Genomic DNA, 9736 nt, shown 5'->3' with positions numbered 1-9736 from the left:
TCATTAAGATGTTACTTCCTATGCTATAAGAAAGCAGACGTTTCCATTAATCTAAGACAAAGTGTAACACAATCTTTTCAGGACAGAAGCAAAGAGATCATTTAAATCAATGAAGTGAAATTAGAATCTATGATTATGGAAAATGTGTTGTTAAAAGGAAAAACTGGGCAAAACAAGCAAAGGCATATTGATCCCTTCTGGAAAAGTATTTTACCGTAAATGTCTTAGGTCTGTATGCAAAATACTCACCAACAAGGTAGAGCCATAAGGCAAACTAATCTTGAGGTTTACTGTCCCAAATAAAAAGGTAAAAGCCTTTATTATATCATGTTTATTTTTTTTTTTTATCTTAACTGTTTAAACTATTGGTTTTTACAACTATTTTAATGCATTTCAGTCTTCATCTTATACACCTGATTTATCTACATTTTACTGGTTATTGTTTATACGTTAATGTCCTTTAATCAATCATGTCTTTCTCCTTTATTCTGACGTTGCTGTGTGTCTTTAAATTGTGTCTGTAACTGACTTGATACAATTGTAAATGAGCGTTCCCCCTCAAGGATCTCTCTAATATAAATAAAGGCTCTTTGATTGATTGATTTAGGTGTTTTCATGGATTTAATAGATTAAATTTGTGCGTAGCATAAGAACAGCTCAGCATGAATACATTTTCCACAGAATTTCAAATATTCTCTGGAATACTTGAGAATATTGGAAAACAGGACCACAGAGTATTTATGTGTTATCTGAAAATTCCTATATTATATGTTTCCATCCAAATGTAGCCCAAAGCTTATTCTAACAAAACATTCAGAAAACCTGGTGACAATCCCCTGTTGTAGAGTAAACATCACATTCCAATGTAACCTAACAGTACTGACAGTGAAGATTTTTCCCAGACTAGATTCAAACACAATCATACAATTTTATCCAGTCAGGCTCTGCTCCCCTGACTTCTCTCTGTAAATCACTCCAGGACTTTCTCACTCTCTTTGTGATGAATCCTGCTGAGCTCAGTGTGAGAGGCTTGATAGCCTGAGGTTTCTTTGGACATCAGGGGGAGCAGATCATTTGTGTCTCAGGCAGCAGATCACTGTTCTGTCTCTTTTCTTATTTATTCACTACCAGCTGTTCATTCGGGTTCAGCCGTCTTTACTATTCAGTCTTAATCTAAGCTAATCAGAACAGTGTTAACACCTGTGTTCATTCATTATTGGTTACACCTGTGTTCAGCCTTCATAAGCTCTGCTGAGTGTTACCAGCTTGGCCTGCTCTTTAATGTTTGACTATTTTCACAGGGTGGCTGTGGAAGTCAGTCCTGATAAATCGTTTTCAAGTCTCCTCACATTTGGTGGTTTTATTGCTGAACGTTTCTCTCTTTTGCATCATTCTGTGCGAAAGCCTACAATCTTCTGAACAATCTTTCAGGGTCACCTTCTGTCTATTTTTGTCAGTTTTTATTCTAAATCTTGCACCAAATCATGTCCATGTTTCTTACATGCTCAGCTCTGCATCATATTGCCTGCATGTGGATTTACATTTTATAACCTCAGACTGCAGGGAACCCGATATTCAACATAAGCGTCTGAGCTGCATTTCACACATGTGCTTGGATATTAGCATATTGCTTCAGCTATGGGCCATTACCCGTTGTATGTATGTGTGATTACGGTGCAAATGAATGTCAGTAAGGAGCCTAACAGCATATGTGTAATCTTATTTAACCCCTTCAATCAACACCGAAATCTTAATTTAGATTATGCAGGACACGATTGCTGCAAAATACATCCTCTATCTTTACAGGGATGTTAGATTGTAGTCCCTGGGTTCAGCTAGGGGCCGCTGTGTTAAATAACTTCCCTGAAAACAACAAAAGATAAGGAAAAATAGCGATAAATTGCTTTAACCCCTCTGTTGAGCTTGTTGTTTGTTCTGATTCCAGTGTTTAAACTAAGCTAATTGTCCTGTACCTCTAGCAGCAATTTAGCCCATGTGTTTGAGTGGGATCAGTCTTATCTATATGTTCTCATGTTAGAAAGTGTGCACGATATTCTTCAAAGTGTTCCTTGAAGGGATTATTTTCTAAAGCAAATACATGGAGACATGGAAAAAAAACCCATTATGAGACCAATTCATAACAACACTGTAAAGTTAGAGAGTCGGTAGAGGATATCATACACACACACACACACACACAGTCACAAAACAATTCTGCTCCCTCTGTATGTGCGAGGTAGCCACTTTTCTCACCTCTCCAGTCGTGTTGGGCTTTGTGGTCTCAGGTTATGTGCTGACATCTACACTGCTAACAACCCAAGATAAGGCAGAATAGAAATACATTCATCCTTTGTTTGCACCTGTAACACTTAACAGAACCCGTTCTCCTTCAATAAGGAATCCTTCATTGAAGGCAGGCAGTTGACTATTCAGTACATTAAGCACATAACTATATTATCATTACACTAGCTTCATGTTGTTTCTGAGCACCACGCAGGCAAATGAAGTTCCATGTTCATGTTGAAGATGTGACCCGTTTCACATGACTATACAGTCTGTTGACAATAGTTTATATAAAAACTAAATCAGCGCAAATTTCAATGGAAAAGAGAAAACCAATCCACAGAAAAAGACACACCACTTACACCAAACCGTCACTCTCAAAATTGCTATTCATATTCGCATATTCACCTGTATTTACATGTGAAGTATTGACAAAGTTTAGGAGTGTATGTAAAGGAAAGACCTCAAATAAAAGAAAAAGGATTGAAACTATATCTCGATGTGTCTCCTGCTTGGTACTTACTTTCCTCATGTGCTTTGACAAGATACATTCCTGTTTACAAAGAGGCCACAAGACTTACAGAGACTGTCATCATGTCATATTTCATCTTGTTCATGTGTGAGGTTTCCTTTGAGATATCCTTCATGTTTCTTGTCACAGATATTGACTTCTTTTTTCCCCAAACTATTGCAGTGGGCCTGAGTGTGACTTAAGCTGGCTACACCAAACTATTTTCAAATCTTTACAGATTTTAAAAACATGGAAGACCACAGACATAAGAACAGTTTCAACCAATTCATTAAAATCTTCAAACGCACACTAGACAACAAGACCCGGGGACCACACACCTGCAGTTTGTAGACACAAGATCTCACAGAAGCTCATGCGATCAAACGTGACTTCAGGCGAAAAAAACAAATATGGAGGACGATCGATGTTGTAAGCTGCTCTCTTGCTGTGTGTTCTGTTTTGTAGTAAAAAGCAAAAAACGAGAAAAACAATATGAAGGTTAACCTGACTGAGAAGATGGAGTATGTCCGGCTTTATTTAATTTGCAGCGCAAGCTGAGGGTGAGTTGTCAATGTTGTCAAAGTATGCAACATCTGGTTGGTGACGCTTGCAAGTCTGAACGCTCTCATTGGCTGTTGTAGGTATTCAGTTGGAGGCACCTGTTTGATATTTATGATTCCAGAACCGACTCAATGGGGAGCAGTGAAGTAATTGTAGTGACACAACACACTTTAGGTAATTTGGACAAATCTGTTGGGAGAAGCTGTGAATTGATCCCCCCCCCCCCCCCCCCCCCAATCCCCCCCAATCCCCCCCAATCCCCACCATGGGCCAAAATCGTCTAGTGTGTAACCAGCTTTGAATAATGCAACTTGCTAACGTGCTGGCTTTATTTATTCACTCATTATCAATTGAATATGTGTTTATATCCACACTGGTCTCAAAGGGGAAACAGAGTTATACTTCCATAAAGATATGCTGTAATATATCTGCTCTGCTACCTGTAATTTATGATAGTGGCTGTAGCTGTTTGTGTATGCACAGCGTTACTGCCTGCAGCATAAACATCATTTAGTGTTTTAGGTCTTAACCAACAACGTGCTTGGGATTCCTTCCAGTAATCATAGTGTAACAGTAATTAGCCTAAAGCAGAGATTTAATTCAGGAAGTCTCAGTCTTGAATTAATTTCAGTCTTGAATAAAAATCTACAGCTTTCTAAAGGATTGTGTTGGTGTCTTTTGAATAAAATGGCTCTTTATGCTTTCAGGTGATGGTTGAGTTGGTTCTTGATGTATGTTTTCTGCTTCAGTTTGTTTGTTGATCGACTTTCTTTCCTCTCTCTCTGAAAGTCATTCACAATGACAGACGACCGATGACTACAATTTTCCAGATGTTGAAAAAATGGATATAATTTAACTTCACCTTCACCTCCCTTCTCTAAAGCATAGAGACATACATACAAATGCAGCATGCAGGCAATAGTGAAATTAGTTTTTCTCTTATTTTTTTCCAGAACTACACAAACTTTGGGATTGCTGGCTTATTGTGTGTATAATCCTAGTTTTGCTTGCTGTTGTGTCCCAACAGGCCAAAAGTTATATCAAATTTCCCAACAGGCAAAAGCTTTTTGCACAGCAATCGATGCTACAGGAGTTTGGTCGTGCATGAATTTTCATTTTCATAGACAGATTTAAAGCTGCTCCCACATTTGGCCTCAGTGATTGGTTTCTCTTGTGCATGAAAGCATTTGAATCCCTCTGGAATGGCCGTACTTGCAAGCTCTTCAAATGTCTCATTTCTATATTCTTAGCACAAACTGTTAGGCTATAATTCATACAGGGGCCTAGGAGGTGTAGTAAATGGTTCATATCTCTGATTTGTGTCTCTGAGGTACCTCAGATCAGCTGCACTGTAAATGAAATAACAGGAACAGAACAGGATATGGTAGGTCCTTCAATTGCCAACCCTTAAAGAACACTTGCACATCACTGGCAAAGGTGAGAAGCAGTACAACATAACCAAACTGTGATTATGTCATTGTCAACCCAGGAAAGCACATGTGTAATTACAGTTAACGACTGCTTCTAGATGAACACTTACTTCACATTATTTGTCATACACGCTTTATGCTTTAAACCACAGCTCGTTTAACAAACATTTGCATAAGTAGTTTGAAAACTGAGATGAAAATATATTCACTGTTCCCATGACTGTACATTAAATACTGAACCTGAGGCAAGAAGTTACAAAGAGTGTAAAAGGACTAGAACATTGACTGAAATTATTTAAAAATGCCACCTTGTCCAGCTCTTTAATTAAGAAAATAAATCTGGTAGGTTTGATATGTGCACCAAGACAAATGTAAAAATCTGCTTGATAATTTTTATTTTTACAAATAATTTTCACTTTGAATAAAATCGCTTCATAAAATAGCTTCATATTTCATCGCATTCTTGTAATTAAGCTGGGCTAACATCCTCGCTCTGGCTACATTCTGGAGGTATTGATTAACATTTCAGGACATATATCGTTCATTTTCTGAGCAAAAGTGAGAGCGCAGGATGGACACCACACTCATGTTTGTCCATCAAATGGACAATTCTCCTAGCTCAGTGTAATTTAAAAAAAGGTAGTCTGCATGCCTGACCGAAAATGGAAAGTGTTGCTCTGCTCAAAGATTTGAAATACGTTAACCAACCTCTCCATAATTAACACTTTGCAGAGCAGCTGGAGCACGTTCTGTCATGACTGTGAGGTTGCCAGGAGAGCAGTCAAGCCAATATTTCAAATGAAACATTTAATATTGAACCCCAGAGATGTATTTTGTTTTCTAAATCTGTTTTCTGTTGTTTATAATCAGCTTCAGAGTTCAGTGAAGCTGCAGCCTTTTTCAGAATATTTACGCCTGTGGTCAATTCTGAGTTTCCATATCTTTGGGGTTTGGGGAGGAAACTGAAATAAAACTGCTGTGATTACGCACAACAGCAGAAATGGACTGTCATGTTGTTGTTTTTTACACTTGAGTTGTCTTTGGTAGCATGGTGTCTAAAAAAAGAAAAGAAAATATTTCCCCCAGTTTTGAAAATGAATCTTTCGTATTGAATCAATCTGACGTGCCCAAATCTGTAATGACGTTTTTCTATATTTGTCTTTTATAAATGATAAGGTGACAACCAATGAGTAAGAGCTTCCAGACTGGTGTCAGAAATAGAGGGACAGAAAGATTAAGGGGGTTATTCTCAGACAGATTCTTCTGGTGCACCCGGGCCTTAATACTACACCTTTCATAGAAAAGACATCCGTTCAACTCGCAGACGTCTGCGGATGTGGAAGGTGAAATGGATTTAAAAGAAATCAGTGACAACTTTACTGATAACAGTGACTCGCTGACTCATCGTAGCAGTTCTCTGCTAAGACAGACCAAACACTGCTGATGGAGGTAGAGGAAATTCTGTACTTGTAGCTGTGACCCAGAAAAATCTCAGCTCATGTTTTATTTGCTCCGGATGATCCAACTCACCCCCTCATATTAAGACAAATTTCCGTCTAGCCTGGTTCAGAACAGAAAAATAATATGTGACTTGTCACCATCTAATATGGGGAAAGTTTAAGCACCATTAAGGAATTTTGGTAAGCATGACGGCTGCAGCTTACGAGGAACAAATCCAATCTACTGTTTTGCCAGTTATAATGTGGGATGTTGATCACATTTACGTATGTGTTGGCTACTAAATGATGCAATGCCAGTGTATTAATTTGAACTGGAAGCCATTTGAATTTGATGTTGGACATTTTACCTGCTCTGATTGGTTGTGACTTGATGAGTGGGGACTTTTCTTGAAAATCAAAGATGAACAGCAAGGTTCCAAAAAAAAAAATAGCTTTTGCCATTTTTGGATTATAAAGTAAATCAAAACCCCTAACTCATCTTTTAAAATATCAACTAAAAGCTAAATTAAAAATAGTCTCAGCCTATAAGTTAAGTCCATGTGAGAAAGCCCAATTTTTTTACAGTATGAAGAGAAGTGTTATTGGGATTAATTTTTCTTGCAACCTGGGGAATTTAAGTCTGCAACTAACTCTTCTGAAGCTCAGTTCTACCGACTCTTCAGTGGAAATATTTGAGTTTTTAGCTGCTTAATAACACATATTCATAATCTTGTTGATTAGTTTCCTATTTGGTCCAAGAAAAGAGGAGGAGGAGGACTTTGTCACAGCTTGAAATCACCCTACTTTTGTCTCTAAATATAATACAGAGAAGGTTTCTGACTACGTTGTCATAAAACCATGTATTATACCTCTAATTTTACATTTTAATATATTTATACAGTCTTTACTATTTGACATATTTCAGCCAAACAATCTCAACTGACTTTTGTTGGTTAGCATTGTACTTATGAACTCACATCAATTCAGTTTCTTTCAATTTGCGACCAATTTCTTAGCAATTTCCTACACTTTAAAGGCTTTATATGCGATTTTTCACACTTAAATGTAATAGAAATCAAGTATATCCTCTGAATATAACTCTGTGAGTCATGACTGTCTACAATGAGTGTAACACCCGAGTCCCACTGTCTGTGATGCTTTCCAAGTTTTCCAAGTCCTATCTTCACTTTGTTTACATCGCCAGGACGGCCGGCTGGCTCATCCCCTCGCGTATAAAAGTTGTTTAATTGAGGGACTAGAGAAAAGAAGAATAACATACTGTACTCGCTGATTAATTGAATGTCAGGTAATCGTTTCTAGATCACGGTCATTTCAGGTAAATTTACATGCAGTGTGAAGATACGAGCATAATAAAGATCGCTAGCATTAGCATGCTAACACAACAATGCAGCACGTGTTGTTTTTTAGTTTCATGCTGGTGCTCAAGGGCAACATCTGCTGGATCAAAAAATCGCATTAAAAGCCTTTAAGTCAAACCAGAGCCTAAGACTGGTCAAGAGCACTTCAGAGAAATGCTTATAGATGGCAAAAGGACAGACTTCTCCTTCAGAATATTTTTAACAGAGGCAGATAAAACACCAACATGGACCCAACAGTGAAGACTCACACAAGGCAGAGTTCAATAATACAAAGCAGAGTTTTAATACACAGTCCAGGTGGGTTCAATCCAGCTAGGAAAACAATGGTGAAAAAACACTAGGAAACTCACAAGTAGAAAAGGAAGGAATGAGGAGACACGAGGGAAAATGAATTGAAAAACAATGAACTGTCAATATGAGGGGGGGGACACAGGGGTTACTGACTCTGCATTCATGTGGTGTGGGACACATCGGAAAACCAGTTTCAGAGTTGGAAAATGCACATGAACGACTGCTCAATTTGGAACAACAATTTGGAAACTAAGGAACAAAAATAAGGACACGACTTGCTGACTTTACATCATGCTGTCATCACATGGGGGGAGATATGTTTTGTTAACATTAAGATACCAATTATAAAGTCACGTATTGCACATGAGCTTTTTGCTCAAACACAACTTATAACAGTGAAATTCCAGTGACATTTCTTCGTAGCATCCACTTTGTTAGTTTGTTGTTGTTGTTACAACATTCTGATTTTCCCGAATTGAAAGCATGTTAACACACTGAAGTCGGAAAAACGACTTCCCAACTCGGAAACTGGGACCATCCGAGGAGCACATGACTGTAATCAATACACAGAAAAGTGAGCACAATCAGGGCAGAGGAGCACGAGGCGGGAAAACAGGAGGAGCAGGATTTGGAAGACAGACACAAGAGTAAGTACAAAATAAAACAGGAAATGACAATAGTGCAATGGAAATAGACAAAAACAAAAACATAACCTATGTGACTTGAGGGACCGTGTTAATTTTAGAGAGATAGACAAGCAGAAAATAATAACTGCAAGTTTCCCCAAAAAATTCAAGCAATGTGAAATTCTGTCAAATCGTAAATGGGGAGTCAGATTCAAAGCCCCAGGCATAGACTTGCTGCTGCACAGCACAGAGTTGAAGAACAAATCAATGAGAAACTGTGAATTAATGTATGTCATTATGTATTAAGGACACTTTGTCAAACCATACATATTTATTCTCCCCAAGGAGTATTGCAGCGGTAAAGGTCAGGATGTCCTTCATCCTCTCAGCGTGAGAGGATATCCTTTCTGCAGCGGGCTTGATATGACAGGGGAACGCTGTTATATTCAGAGAAAGGTCTGAGTTCAAATCGTTCCCCTTTGGATTAAAGAGTTGGTCTCTATTTTCAGGTTGACTTTTGGACTCGGTTCTTGTGATTATCTGATTTTAAAGGTCACTATAATAATGGGCTCTTACCTTTTTAAATACAGGTTTTCCTTTATAAGTGTGGATTAGAGGAACCATCTTACAGCGTCAGTGGTTATTATTTGTATTATAACACCAGCACTTTATTGAACATTTAGAGCAATATGCTAGTTTTAATAAGCGTCAGAAACAGTGTTAAACAGTTTACCTGGCTTGGTCCAAAGTCTGTTAGTTTAATCTAGACGTAAATTTAGATTTAAAAAATCTCATCCATGGTTTAGTTTGAACATGTCAAACAATGAGATGTTTTATTTGTAGGACTACAAATAACAAAGACCTATTTTAAAAAGACAATGCTGGTCACTTGATCATTCAATCCATTTATTTATGTCAAGACTAAAAAAAAGCTTCTTGATTATATGGGTATTAAGTTTTGTACAAAAACTCATGGTCCCCAGATGACCAGGTTGATATATTATTATTTATTTTATCCCTTGGTCTTTTTTCTCTGGGGTCAATCTTGGAGCTGGACAAGACACTTGGAATCTAAACTGGTTGCATCAGCATTAATTTCATAAAGGGACCACGCTGACACTTTTAGCAAAAAGCTCAACTAGGACAGTTCAAAGGACAGTTAACATGTCATAATCGACTTCTATAGTCCTGTTTAACTTTGGATAGAGCGGAGCGA

Source organism: Labrus bergylta, chromosome 15, assembly GCF_963930695.1.
Source record: "Labrus bergylta chromosome 15, fLabBer1.1, whole genome shotgun sequence".
In the NCBI taxonomy this organism is placed as follows: domain Eukaryota; kingdom Metazoa; phylum Chordata; class Actinopteri; order Labriformes; family Labridae; genus Labrus; species Labrus bergylta.
The sequence above is the reverse complement of the archived record's forward strand: the minus strand, read 5'-3'. Positions refer to the sequence as shown.